This window comes from Myotis daubentonii, chromosome 10 (genome assembly GCF_963259705.1).
Source record: "Myotis daubentonii chromosome 10, mMyoDau2.1, whole genome shotgun sequence".
NCBI lineage: Eukaryota > Metazoa > Chordata > Mammalia > Chiroptera > Vespertilionidae > Myotis > Myotis daubentonii.
In genome coordinates, this window is record NC_081849.1 from 45,112,264 (window position 1) to 45,127,250 (window position 14,987).

At 36.3% G+C, this 14,987-nt stretch overlaps 1 protein-coding gene across 1 annotated transcript in view; it reads left to right on the top strand.

Annotated features, from left to right (window-relative positions):
* ZNF804B (zinc finger protein 804B) overlaps nucleotides 1-14,987 on the top strand; it is a 396,079-nt gene that overhangs the window by 326,366 nt on the left and 54,726 nt on the right. The window lies entirely within an intron of this gene.

Sequence of the window (14,987 nt, forward strand, 5' to 3'; positions counted from 1 at the left end):
TGATTTAAAAATAAGTAACCACTTCCAATTTCTGGCCTATCGTGTATGGAATTTGGGGGTTGACACTCCCATCTGCATAACCAGACAAAAACTGAGCATCCTGAAATCAACAGATGTTCTTAGATCCAGAACTGAGGATAGAGGGTGATTGTCTCACCCAAAATGGGAAAAACTGACAGGTGGAAACAGAATCACAACTTACCAAAGCTGAAGCGCAGGAATTCTGAGGGAATCAATAGTTGTGTGGGAAAAGCTAACCTATAATTAATGAATTGCTGGAGGCTCATTGTGGACAAGTTTGATTTAAAATTCTGGTGGTGAGAGGGCAGTCTTAGGCAGGTCACCATGCTTTTATGACTTTTACCGCTGGAGCCCTATTTCATTCTTATAGTGAAAATGGGAGGGAAAAATCCCCTTGTGCTACTGTCAGAAGGCGAAGAAATGTGATCATTTTAAAATGTGTCAGAGAATTCTGGTGTTCTTAAGATCTGCCTTCAATAAAAATATTTTCCAGGAAAAAACTTTTTAAAAAATATTGAGGATGGAAAATACCCATCTCCCTGTTTAGCCTTCCTAATAGTAACAGTGGTGAGGAAGGGGCAGACCAGTCCTATGAAGCACTTGTGGAAGTCATAGCCCAACAGATCACTAAAGACTAATCATAGTCTTGAGTGAGATCTAACCATAGGACTGCAGAATACCGCACCTCCTCCAACCAGCACTTCCCACCACACCAATGGAGCTCCTACAAAACAATAGAAAATACAACAGAAAGAACAGCATATCTCCAACCTTACTTAAGAAGTCTACAGGGAAGCCCTAAGTCAATAGAGGAGATAAAAACATGGGAAAAAGGACAATAAATAAGAACAGATGGGTAATGTAAAAAGATAGATGGAAACTCTAATAAAGAATTTTTTAAAAGTGAGAAATCAGAAACTGCAGCAGAAATGAAGTATGCCTTTGAGGCATTCAATAGATTGGACGTGGCAAAGGGAAAAATGAGTGAACTTAAAAACATGTAGATAGAAACTCCCAAACTGAAAGGCAAAAAGAAAATAAATAGTGAAAAAGAGAGAATATTAAAGAATTGTGGGAAAATTACAAAAGGTGTAAAATACATTAAGGTATTACAAGGAGGAGGAGGAGGAGGAGGAGGAGGAGGAGGAGGAGGAGGAGGAGGAGGAGGAGGAGGAGGAGGAGAAGAGAAGAAACCACACACACACACACACACACATACACAGAAAAACACACACTGAGAATTTCTCAAAAGTAATTATTAACAATAAAGATTCAGGGAGCTCAGAAACAAAATATTTAAAAAACCCCACACCTCAGCATGTTATATTAAAACTCCAGAAAAATCAAAGACAAAGAGAAAAATTTGAAAGAAGCCAGGGGATGAGGGGAAGCACCTTAGATATAGAAGAGCAAGGGTAAGAATTACATTGGACTTATTTTCAGAAACCATACAAACAAGAAGAGTGGAGTAATATATTAAAGTGCTGAAAGAAGAAATAACCAGTCTAGATTTCCATAAATTACTAGAAATGCCACAATAAAATAGATCAATGCAATGCTTGACTCAATAACATATTACTTCTATAATACAGCTTTTTTTTTAAAAAAAAAAGCCTATGTATAATAGAATCCTTATCATTCTATTTTCTATTGAAGTGTCATTTTTTACAGCTTATCAAATATTATCAGATGACAAACCTAAAAATTAAAAAGATAATCAAGCACTTTGTCACTCTACTAGAAATTGCTATTTGATCTGTGCTGAAAAATATGGAAAAGTCTGAATCTTAAAAACTTTCATGAGGACTAACAGGCATAGTATATTGAGGTTTAATTTCTTATGCCATAGCCAACTCTTCTTCATAGAGTCAAAAGCTAAAGAAAATTAGCAAAAAAGAGATTTTCCCCAAAGTAATGGTGATAAATGTAGGCTAAATTTATATTGAAAGTCTGAACGATCCTCTGAATTTATGGAAGTCCATATGTTCAATGCATCATTAAAGAGACTGAAATACATTTGAGATTCAATTTTGAATAAGTTAATATGCATAAAATTTGAACAGTGTAAAAGCTACCCTTTACAAAAATCATTCTGGATCCACACATATAACTGGGAAAAAAAAAAAACACCAAAAAACCTTAATTAGCTAAAATACTAACAGTGATGGTTGCCTATACTTTAGGACAGTTTTTTTTTTTTTAAAACAAACAACTATGAATATGTAATGTATTCTTCTCCAGGAAAAAAACAAAACAAAACAAAACTGATGACCATCTTAATTTAGACCAAAATAGTGTTTTTGAAGAATTGAACAATTGGCTGCACTGAAATGAAATGGTTTTCTTTTAATGCTTTCCACCATGTCTTTGTACAGAACATGTTTAATATGTACTAAATATTCATTAGACAATAAAAATTTTAATATATTTTTAATCTAAACCACCCTTCAAAACCATTCTCTCAAAATGTTTAATACATATCTATTTCTAAAGCTGATTCCCAAGTTTTGTAGCTTCTCAAATACAAATCAAGTTATAATATGTAGTTTAATTCATTTACCAATGGCCACAATGAGTAAATTGTTTTTATTTCTCAATCTTCAAATTTAAATAAATTCAATCAATATGTATTTAGACCCTACTGTTTGCAAAGATCTGCTCAATGTGATCCAAGAAAAAATGGAGTAAGGTGTGTCTCTAGGCTACAGGAAGCTCATAAATGTATGATGACCAACAATCCAGTTTCAATTTTGAAACTTGTAAAGTCTTGGGCAAACTGTGGAGATCCCTACAAAAGGGAGATGAGAAGGGAGAGTAAGTAAGACAAATACACACGTAATTCTAATATACTCAGCCAAATGTTATGAGAATTACAAGATTTTCTATGATGATTGAAAGAAAACAGAGCAAGATATATATTCAATTCACTAATGCAAAGCAAAGTTCCACCCATACATAGAGAGAAAATTTATTCTCTCTTAAGATAATTAAAAGTGGACCCTTCTAATTTATCTGAAGCATATTCATTCTTGGCAAACTATAAGACTTTCAGGATCCTAAACTGTAGTGATATTTAAATTATATTCATGTATATGAGAATAAAATATGTATAACCATTTATAATTTTAGCTTTATAAAATACTTCTCTTAGATTTGAGTTGGTGCGATTACAGAAGAAAATGAACGTGGCTTATATTAGTAAATTATATCTCACAATATACTTTTTGCAGGTCCATTGAAATGTCCTGATCAGTAATTTTAGAATCTTCCAGTCTTGTTTTTAGTGTTAGAATATTGTTTATCTAATTAATTAATTATTTAATTTTTAAATTTCAAATCTGTTTTTCAGACATTGTGTGTTAAGCATTACAAAGGATTTTAACATTGTTAAGGACATAAAGGTAATGTGGAAAGGTATGCAGAATGCCAGACCTGAATCTAAAACTGTGGCTCCATCACCAATGAGCAGGGAAAATGATGTTTGGTTTACTTAGATGTAAAGTGGGGTTCCTGGATCCTTTCCATCCACCTAAGAAGTATGATGTGATGGTGATGAGTTAAGGTGAGGAATCTTAAAGTACTCCAGAAATTTTCAAACAAACAGGGCTCTATTGTCCTCATCTAGACTTTCTAAGCAAGTCCATTTGCATAGTATACTAGTTCTATGCAGAAAGTGCAGAAATAGCAGCCCCAAAAAGCTAGGGTGAGGTAGCCAGTGACTTCTAAGCCTGAGTCAGATCTTCAGGACCTTCTGTTCGGAGTTGGGTACGCTACTAACCCACTTACTGAGTGCATACGGACCACTGCTTTGCTACACTATGCTCTCAGGGCACTTACAATCCAGGTGGAGTAAACAGAGAAAACTTGTAATAAGAATAAATGGTTTAAAACCACTTATCAAGTTTTACCAAGAATAAAGTATTAATTGACAAACAATGAGTTGAGAAAACGGGTAGTTTACACAGAAGGCTGACTCAAAGAAAGCTTTTATTTATTTATTTTGCAAAATATTAGAGACCCGACCTGAGTATATCTGTCAATAGAGGAAGAAAAGAGGGGAGGGGAAGGTCAAGATGTGAGGGCAGTTGGGGGACGAGGAGAGTGGGGTAGTAGCTCAGTAAAGTGGGATTAGATCAAAGCACCAGCAAAGCAGACTTGAAAGGAGGGGAGGGGCAGAACTCTGAGGGCAAGGACATTAGCAAAAGAATATTTATAGAAATTCACATTTTAAAGTATGGAAGGGGAAGATGAAGCTACTTATGTCTTAACATCTTTACTTTAGTAGACATTTACTGAACATACATACCTAAATCATGAAACTAGTAGTTCTTCAAACAAAAGGTTATGATCCATTAGTGGGTCATTGATTTTTGGGTCATAAAATCATTTCAGTTGGTTGCAACTAATATGTTCAAAATAAAATAGAATAAAACAGAATATATCAAAGTGTACTATATTTTGTAAGAGTAAACTTTATTTCATCAAATTTTGTTGAAATTAAATGTATAAGAACGAGTATCCTGGGTCATGACATACAATAGATTTCTTTCTGTGGAGTGTAATAAAAAAAAAATAATCCAAAAGCCACAGAATTGGAGAATCTCTATGAACTAAATAAAGATGTTGCCAAGAGACAAATAGAGCTGGGATACAATGTGCTGATTGAGATTTATACTGGGCTAGTCAGTACAATGCCCTGCCTTTCTCTAGTGGTGCCCAGGATGCCAGAAGCACAACTAGTGAAAGCAGCTAGTGATGTTGCTCAAAGATTGGAAATTGGACCCAGTGGAGGCAAAATTGTCAGGGAAGTGAAGATGACCTGGTGGTTGTAGAGGCTAGGTCCAAAGTGGCAGACCTGAGATTCCAGACTAGTGCAGGGTAATCATCTATTTCTAAACAGTTTTAGCTGCTGGTAAATATCTTTCCATTGAGCCTTCATTCCCCTTTCTTTTCATGTCTACTGGTAATATCTCTGGTTCTCTTTTGTAGAGCCACACTGTAACTCTAATCACTTCTGTACAATAAGAAGCTTTATGTATTCGAAATAACTGTTGTCATTTGTAACTTTTTGGGTCTAAATGTAGTTTCTCAATCTAAGTCTCAGATGCCCAGATACTGGTAAAAGCTGGTATAAGAAATTAGTCAAACCCTCTGAGCATGGGAAGGGGCTGGTTTGTGCAGAACAGAATCCAGTGAATTTGAGGGTGCCAGGAGTATATGGAACAGGTATGTGGATCAGCAGAAGCCGGAGGTAAACATATATGCAAAATAGGAAACAACGTGGGACCCACAGCATCATTGTCTGAACTCGTCCATCTCATTGAAGTGGCCCTGTGCCTTGAGGGAGGGCCTGGCACGCTGGAGGTCAGGAGCATGACGCTTTTATACCCTAATTCAGCTTTTCTCATCAGGTTTTCAGGCTTTCTCATATCCTCAGAGCAGAATAGCATTTTAACTTTTCTAAATTCTGTTCTCAGTCCTATTTTTTTAAAAAAATAGATATCACTGATTGGTTTATTTTGTTTGTGAACATGTAAGGTATTTATCAGCTGAATTTCAAATTAAAAGTATTCTGATATGTAAGCTGTTTTTGACAGACTACTTCTGTGGTTGGTTATAGTGATAGACCCATTTATCCACAGAGAAAATACACAGATCAGTTTAGTTATACCTGTATGTACACTGACATGGAGAAAAGCACTTTGCTTATACATTTATTAGATTTATAAAATGTGGAGTTTCTTGATATAGATAGATAGATATAGATGGATATAGATATACTAATAAAAGGATAATATGCTAATTAGGGCAGAAATCTTCTTCTGGACATCCATCCGGAAGTCGATCTGGACAAAGCCACAGCAGCTGCGAGGGCCAGGGGCTCAGGCCTCACAGCCACAATAACCAGCAGTGGCAGCAGCAGTGAGGTGATGGGGGCGGCGCCTTTCCCTGATCAGCCAGGTCGCCTCCCACAGAGAGAGGCCAGACTGTGGCTTAGGCTCGCTCCCCATGGCTCTGGGACTGTGAGAGGGGGCAGGCCGGGCTGAGGGACACCCCCCCCCCAGTGCATGAATTTTAGTGCACCAGGCCTCTAAAATATATATATAATTTAACAGACTGATTTTTTTTAATCCAGTGGTTATAAAAATGTATTGAAATTTTTCAAAGTTTTTTGAGATTATTTTCAGTGAGTGTTTGATATTGGGCAAGCACATTCTCACACTAGTAAATCATATTTAAATTCTAAATTAAAATTAATACTTCTCCATCCTTGTGATTGTAAATTACTCATGAAATAGAGATGAAATAACAATTCATCAATTATAATATCTTGAATAAAATGTTCTGGCTTCTAATTACTAATATGTTTGAAAGAAAACCATTTTAAACATATTACCTTGCAAATCATCATATGCAAACTGTCATTTTGTGAGTAGGAAACTAAGGTATATAGATGTTCAACAATTTCCAAAAGTCATTTTGCTAGTTAGTACTGGCAAGCCTAGCCTTTGTTTCCAGTCTGAATATATACTTTCTCTTTCTCCAATTTTGGAGATCTAATTCTGAATTATTTCTAGAAGGGATGTGTCTATAAATTCCCTCATGCTTATGGGAGCTTTGCCGATGATAATTTATTTATCTTTATGGATTTGAAAGAGAGAGGAGAAGAGAGGGAGGGAGGGAGGGAGGGAGGGAGAGAGAGAGAGAGAGCGAGCTCAATTTATTGTTCCACTTATTTATGCATTCATTGGTTGATTCTTTTATGTGCCCTGACTAGGGGTGGAATCTGCAACCTCTAGGTATCGGGATGATTCTCTAACTAACTGAGCTATCAGGTCAGGATCTGACTATGATTATTCATACAAACCCCATTGTGGGATGAAAAGCCTTGCCCCTCTCTTCTTTTTCTATTGGAACTGTGTTTTGTGTTGCTAGCATTAAGCCTTATGGCTATATTTTTAAAGTGAAAAATCATTATATAGTTGACTATGTATCTCTTCTCACCCTAAATAACCTCTGCTATTTATAATTTAGAAATAAATTTTCTCCTCACTGACCTGTCTTGCTTGATTTAGAATTGACATTGTTCTTACATTTTCTGCCTAAACCCTTCATTTTATATTTGGTACAACTGCTTTTCTCTTTACCTTAGTTTTATTTTTTTTCTGCTCTCATATCCACCTTCTTCAGCTCTCCACTCCAAGCATTAATATTAGACCACAATCTCAAACCTTATGGGCAGAGCATGATTTTTTGTGCCTCACTTAAAATCTTCCCATTTCATTATTATCTATAATTGCTTTATCCACTGGTTTTAACAAGGTAGGCCTTCAATATTTTAAAACATGCTTATTATATTATTTTAAGGATGTGAGAGACTTAACTAGTCATAGCCCATTTCTAGTTGTGCTTTATTTTTTATTTAGATTTTAATTATACTCTAAACTGTACAGTACCTGTAGCAGATGCTGACAGTGTCCTGTCCTCATCACTGCGTCCTTCCAGGGTCTTTGGTTTTCTCCCAATTGGCAGGAGCTACACCTCTGTGCCTGAGTCATTTGCTTTCGCTTCTCTAAGTGAAACTACAGAAGGCCATTCTACTCTTATGTATAAGAGGTAAAAGGCTGGACCTGGACTCGCACCACCCCACCTCCAGGATTCCAAACTAGTGATTCTACTGAGTATAAATATCCCAGTCCCTTTCTCCACAGACAGAAGAATTCTGAGGCATTGATTTCATCCCTTTCCAAGTACCTTCCATGTTGCTCACTAGCACCTAGTTCAATACACACCCATCACCGGCCTTCTTTCCTTCTCAAACTCCTACCTCATGCCTGCCAGTGTTTCCCGGTCTCCCAAGTATCCTACTTGCCCTTTAATCTTTGTCTCAGAGTCTGCTTCACTAATATTCTTTATAGTTATTCTTCTTTCATTTATAAGGGAGTAAAGATACCTATATTGGGGGAGAATTAAATAAATGTGCAGATCCTGACTCATAGTAAAACTCTTAATACCATTGCATCTAGTCTTTTAAAAAAAATGTCATCTTTTACTGTGGAGTACTCTTTCTCAGATCTAATTTTCTTTCCTCTATGTCTTAATAGGATGAGTGATTTTACATTGGGTGACAGGGCCCTGCCAGTGGTGACCAATGTGACAAAATTTGAGAGTTTGCATATGAAGACTTCACACATTTCTCTGCCATGGATTCCTATAATCCCATCACCAGTCATGCATGCTTACACAGTGAAAACAGTCTTTTCCTGCAGTCTCATGTGAATCATGACAAACACTATGGAGAGGGATCATGTTCAGTAGAAGGCTATGGGAGAAGCCTGTCTCCCCCTCCCCCCAGAGAAACAATATACATGGTCTTTCAAGCTTCCCATCAAACTATTCTCAAGCAGGCTATTTCCTACTCATCTTATAAAACTCAATTTACAGGTCTTCTACAAAGCTCATCCTCATCATTTAGAACTTTTTTGTAAACTGGCATAGCTTCCAATATTTATTCCTATCAGATTACATAATCTACTGAACTGTTAATGTCCTGTTTAGCCCATTAGCAACATCCTAAGTAGGTAGCACTAGATTATTTGTGATTACAACTCTAGCACCTAGAATAGTGTCTATCACACTCAGACACTGAACTGTTAGATAATGATTAAATTTAAGGATATTTTTGGACAAGTTAGTAAGTTAGGGTTAGATCTTAAATTTCTAATTTAATCCATATGGTTACAGAATATTAGTTATCCACTGCTTCAAAATGGACATAGTTGATGGCCTGCCTTCTGGTTCATCATCCCTACCTTTATGCCATTAGGTAATTAACTGTATTTCCCTGTTTCCAATGTGCTGGTGGTTAACCTGAGAATATTTATGACTCCAAATGCAAATAAGCCTTTTAGGTCATCTCTTGCATCAAAAAGCTTAAAATAATAGGATGTTTCATTTTTAAAAAATTTCTGGTTAAGTAAAAGAGAAAAATAACCCTCAATATTAAAATGCATACTATTTCCAAGCCTATATGACATAAAAATTACGTGTAATTATTCCATTGTTATGTTTATAATAATGTCACTTAATTTATTATGTATTGATCTTCTCAATGTTGAAACATAGAGATTAGTTTGATAAAGGGTTACATAATGTCCTTTATTTGCTCATTAAAGATCTGTCTTACAGCAGTGCTGCAGGAGAAAGACTTACATTTTCAAATGCCACCCAGTACAGGCCAGTGATTGCTTTTGTCTTAAGGCAACAAATTCTACTTTTAAATGTCAGCTTACTTAATTCTCTGTTTTAATCATTCACATTTGTGAAGACTGTTTGGCTTAATTAAGAAATGCTGTACCTGCCCCACTGGGAACATATTATTTTTTTTATGGCACACAAAGCAAATAAATCAGGAGTTTTAATATTTGGAAGCAGCACATTGGACACAATGGATTTATTTTAATCATTACTATTTTAAAAATATCTAGCAAACAGAGCAGTGATCCTTTTTAAGTTAATGGTTAGATAAACTAAGGTTGTCATTAAATGTTAGATACAGAGGAACTACATTTGCCACATTTTTAAAGTGAATGCTAGTCAGCATTAAGTGAGCAATTTAACCCTCTTTAAATTGGAAAAACCCTTGGGACAGTTAATTTCATAGTTGTTAGTGATAGCCAAGTGATTGTAGGATGATTCTTCATATTTCATTATATGAGAAATTACAAAAACATATCAGATGTTTGTATTTAAAGCAGAGTGAATGACACTCCTTCCCGGAAGAGAATATTTTATTATTCTGTGCACTGATGTTTTAATTCTCCTAGAACAGTCACAACAAAACACCCAGATCTGAAAACTGTGGATGTGTTTGGTGGTGTGGTACTAGAGGAGGGATTGTTGTAATGCTATTCTTCCTCACACCAGGGAACTAAGAACTGGGAAAATTCTGGGAATAGTGTTTACCGGAAGCACTGAGAATCTGACTCAAATTCAAAAAGGCAGGCCTGCCCTGGTCCCTGGGGTCAGGTCTATCTCTTGCTAACAAGGGCTCCTGATATTCTGATTTTGGTCAGCATCACATGTCACAGAAAGCACTGGAAAATATGAGATGCCAGTGAGATTCACTCTATCAGTCTGTCTTAAGTCTTGGTGTCTCTGTTCACATGCTAGTTGAAGAACCCTAAGCTGATCAGTTGTTCATTTGCTAAATATTTATTTCAACACATATTTATTATGCACTTATAATATTCCAGACACTTTTGGTCCACACTGTAAATCTCAGTGAGAAAAGCTAACTTCAACTGGTAACCAATGGAAACTCACATTCTGAGTGATCACAATATGTGGAAACTAGAAGGTTCTTCCTTAAGCCTTAAGCATATGTCATGCATTTGCAGTTTATATTTCATATATATATTCTTCACCAAGGATAACTTGGGGATGGTGTGTGAGTAGGGGGCTATATTTGTAACCAAGCCATGGCTCTTCCCTTAAGATAATCTATAGGTCTAAGTACCAATCGGTGCCTATGAGTCATTTCAAGTGAATCTGCTAAATTCACACTTACAGATCTCAAGAGCAGGCTTCCAGATGCAGTTGTGCAAGTTATGCATCATAGACAAAAGGCAGCAATCTAAGCCGCTCAGTATCTGCGTGGACATGCCTGGTGTCTCCCAGGGAAAGGTCAGGATTTCTGGAACTCACCAGCTTATAAATATGATTTAAGTCAAAAGACTGGATAAGATCACCTGGGAGAAACTGTTGAATGAAAAGAAGCCCTAGGAGCCTGCCCCGAAGAACTCCAACATTTTAAGTTTAGAACGAAAAGGAAGGGTCAGCAATAATCTTTATATGGAGCAACCAGAGTGGGTGGAGACCACCAGCAGTGTTGTAGAGCTGTTCCTTGTAAACAGAAAGGCCAGCAGTGCCCAATACTGAAAAGAGGGAGAGCTGGCTTCAAACCCACTTCTGCCCACACATGCTCTTGAGAAAACCACACCACCTCTCACTAAATGCATATAAAAATATCCAGTAGCTTTGAACCTGGCACTCAGGGATGGAATCTGGTCGGCTTCCCTCTTCCATCTTTCTAGGCGGTCTCAGAAATGCTGTGCATAATACATTGTTCTCCAATGAATGCAGTGAACAAAACTGGAAGCTAAAAGACGAAGTCTTTCCATATGAAGGAAATAATTTGAAAAGTATATTTTCAACTTTCCCCACAACCCTTTTTATGTTTAAATGAACTACTAGGCAAATGTTGAGAAGGAAGCTTTGTAAGAGGAAGAAAATTCTAGTGCTGATAGAACAGTAAGCAGCCAGGCTCTGTAGAATAGCCACACGCCCTCAGAGACTTTAACAACACAGGCTTCAGTGCCTCATCAGAAGCTGAGGTGGTTCCTCTAGATTTCTAAAACTCCTTTAAATTCCAGCCTCTGTTTTCATAAGTGGCAGTTAGATTTGTGTTCCATAAATATAATTGCAACTCAGGGCCCAGTTACACACGTTTTCCTGATGCCTAGACAACTGATAGATCTGCTCAAGTCTGTCTTTCTTAAAAAGTGAAAGGCTTGCCATTATGTGCACATGTGCATGCGCCCATGGGCACGCGTGCACCCACACAGAGGAAATGCTTGTTGACTTTTCAACAGTTCTATTCGTGTGGTTTTGACATTTAGGTATAATTTAATGTGGAGAATAGACACATCTTATGAAACTTAATTTACCCATGTTTGTAAGTTGTATTCCTACCACAATACACGTATTTCTTAGGTCTGTAAAGTTGATATTGATCTTGATCTTTATTGAATCTATTTATGTAGCTGTGATGAAGATCATAGGTGAAATCTGCCAGCTATATATTTTGGTTTTAAGAATTTAACAATAATCTCAAAAAAATATAAATTTTAGTCCTGGCCTGGTTACTCAGTTGGTTGGAGTGTCATCCCGTACACCAAAAGGTTGTGGGTTTAATTCCCAGTCAGGCACACTCTTTGGTAAGGGTTCAGTCCCCGGTCAAGGCACATATGGGAGGCAACCGATCACATCGATATTTCTCCCCCCCTTTCTTGCAGAGAGGAAGAGAGAGGGAGAGAGAGATAGAAACATCAATGATGAGAGAGAATCATTGAATGGCTACCTCCGCATGGCCCCTACTGGGCATGTGCCCTTGATAGGAATCAAACCCAGGACCTTCAGGCCACAGGCCCATGCTCTATCCACTGAGCCAAACCAGCTAGGGTGGGAAATTTATTTTTTAATTAATTAAAAGAGGCCCTTTTATTACTCCTAATATTGTAAAAATTGACCTCTGTGAATAAACTCAAATATGTAAGTATAACATAAATGAGGTCAGGTTGTTACAAATGAGAAAATTAATCATTTTGGGTTGGCTAAACATTTAAGAAAGCATATGGGGATATAACTTATTGGTACTTTAGAAAAAATGGGTAGAAATAATATGGTATACATATTATATGAGTATAGAGTGCTACCATACTAGTAGGGTTGCTATTTTTAGCAAACAAAAATACAAAGAATGCTACACTATTTCAGAGATACAAAAAATACTTTTTTAGTATAAAATGTCCAAAATGTTACATGGGATAAACTTATACTAAAAATATATTCTTTTGTTCTTTTGGGTTTTTTTGTTAATCCTTACCTATGGATATTTTTCCATTGATTTTTAAGAAGAGTGGAAGAGAGAGGGAAAAACAGAGAGAAACATCGATGTGAGAGAAACACATCAATTGGTTGCTGCCTGCACAAGCCCTGACCAGGGCCTGGGCCAGACAAGAGCCTGGAACCAAGGTATGTGCCCTTGTCCAGGATTGAACCTGGGACCCTTTGGTCCGCAGGCTGACACTCTATCCACTGAGCCAAACTGGCTAGGGCATACTCATTTTTTGTCTAAAATTTAAATGTAATTGGGCATTCTTTGTTTTATATGGCACCTTTATGTACTAGGAAAGGATGTTGAATTAATTTTTAAAAGCTGATTACTCTAATAATTTAATTATTCTGTAATTAAGGAAACATAAAGGAATAACTATTTCTGAGATTTTTTTGAAGGAAGCTTGGAATGTAATATTTTCTAATATGTTAAACTAAACAGGAAGTTTTATTTTGCTTTTTTAACTTCAGTTTTCTATTGCCATTGAGCATACAGTGTGTATTTATTTTGAAATAAAAATTTGCATGGTAAATAAATGCCACAGATATATACCAAGGATCAGTGCTTTAAAAGTATTTATTGAGTATAAAATTTCAAAGCAGCTTTTAATACTTACAAATTTATAACATGTAATTGGAAATTTTTTTACATTTTAGCTAGTTTTAATATAACCATTGTATAATAAATTCAGAGGATAAGAAATTATAACTCATTTTACCAGCATTTAAAATTTCTTTAGTGTTTTCATTTTTCTATAATGTAGTTGAAAGGAAGAAAAGCAGAATTGACAGTATTTTCTAATCAAACTGCTTTAATTATGTAGACAATGTCAGTGTAACAAGTCTGCACATTTAAAATGCTCTTTTCAACACCGTAGAGCTTGTGATATTCAACAGTCATGAAATCTGGAGTGACATATGTGATCTCTCAGGATTTTCTATGCAGCTTGTGAATAGAGAATTCAACATTAACACATCTCAATTATAATGGTTATAAATAGATAAAATGTCTCAAAACTTGCTATATGTGACACACTCAGCTAAGCACTTTTTAAACATTACCTTTCACATTACCCTGTATAGGAAAGTTAAGACATTAATTGTTTTAAAATTAGCATTAGTACCTTTTTTTTAAAGATAGCCTGTTTTGCTAGAAACACCATGTAACTCTCCTAATGATAGTGGCAGATAAAGTAAAAATCCATTGCTGAAATTGCACAAACATAAGAAATCCAGAGACCAAAATATGAAGAAAGTTAGAACTCTGGAAAATGAGAATTAAAGTTGGTCTGCACCTGAAGAATTCTGTGTAATCCTGGAGACCTTATCACCTTTGACAACAACTTCATGGCACCTGGAGACAAAAATCCAGAGACTAGGGAGCCCAAAGTAGGCAGTCTGGAGGCTAGACCTGGGACTACAAATTTCCATCCTGTGTGTGGTGGTGGTGCAGGAGACAGGCTGGGCAGGGTGGAAAAAAGGGAGCAAAATTTAAGTACTGCTGATGTTCAGTGGGGTTTTTCTCTCCTATGTTTGCTAAGGCAGGTTACAAGGCCCTCCCCTTCTCATATTTGACATTAGTTTTGGATGTGTTTTTTGTTTGTTTATTTTGATCTGTAAATAAAGTATGCAAAATAAATAAAAAATATTAATACTGGAATAAGTATAAATGACAAAAACCACTTTGGTGATTTCATACTCAAAATAATTTAGCATGTGTATGATTCCTAACCAAGCAAATCTATTCCCATGCATATAAACTAGAGTAACTGCTGCACATTTGTTTCAAGATATTTACAAGAATATATTCTTATCAAAATTGTTTGTAGCAGCAAGAATTAGAAACAACCCAACTAAGCTATCGAAAGTGCTGATGCCCTGGCCTGTGTGGCTGTACCTGGAGGTTGTTGGTTAGAGTCCCATTCAAGGACACATGCCCTGGCTGTGGGCTTGATCCCCATAAGGTGGGGCTTGCAGGGCGGGGGGCGTGCAGGAGGTAGCTGATCAATATTGTGCTCTCACATACTAGTAGATATTTTTCTCTCTCTCTTTCTCCCTCTCCCTTCCTCTCTCTCTAAAAATCAATAAACTATTCTTTAAAATAAAATAGAAAATAAAAAGTGCTGGCAAATGCTCTGAGGAAGAGTCATACAGTGAAATGCCATAGCTGACGATACTTTCTTGAGTCGAGTGGTGATTACATAGGTGCTTTTAAAAGTATTGTTCTCGAAACTGCTTATGTTTTATTTTAGTTTAATTTATCATATATATCAGAAGCCATTTTTTTA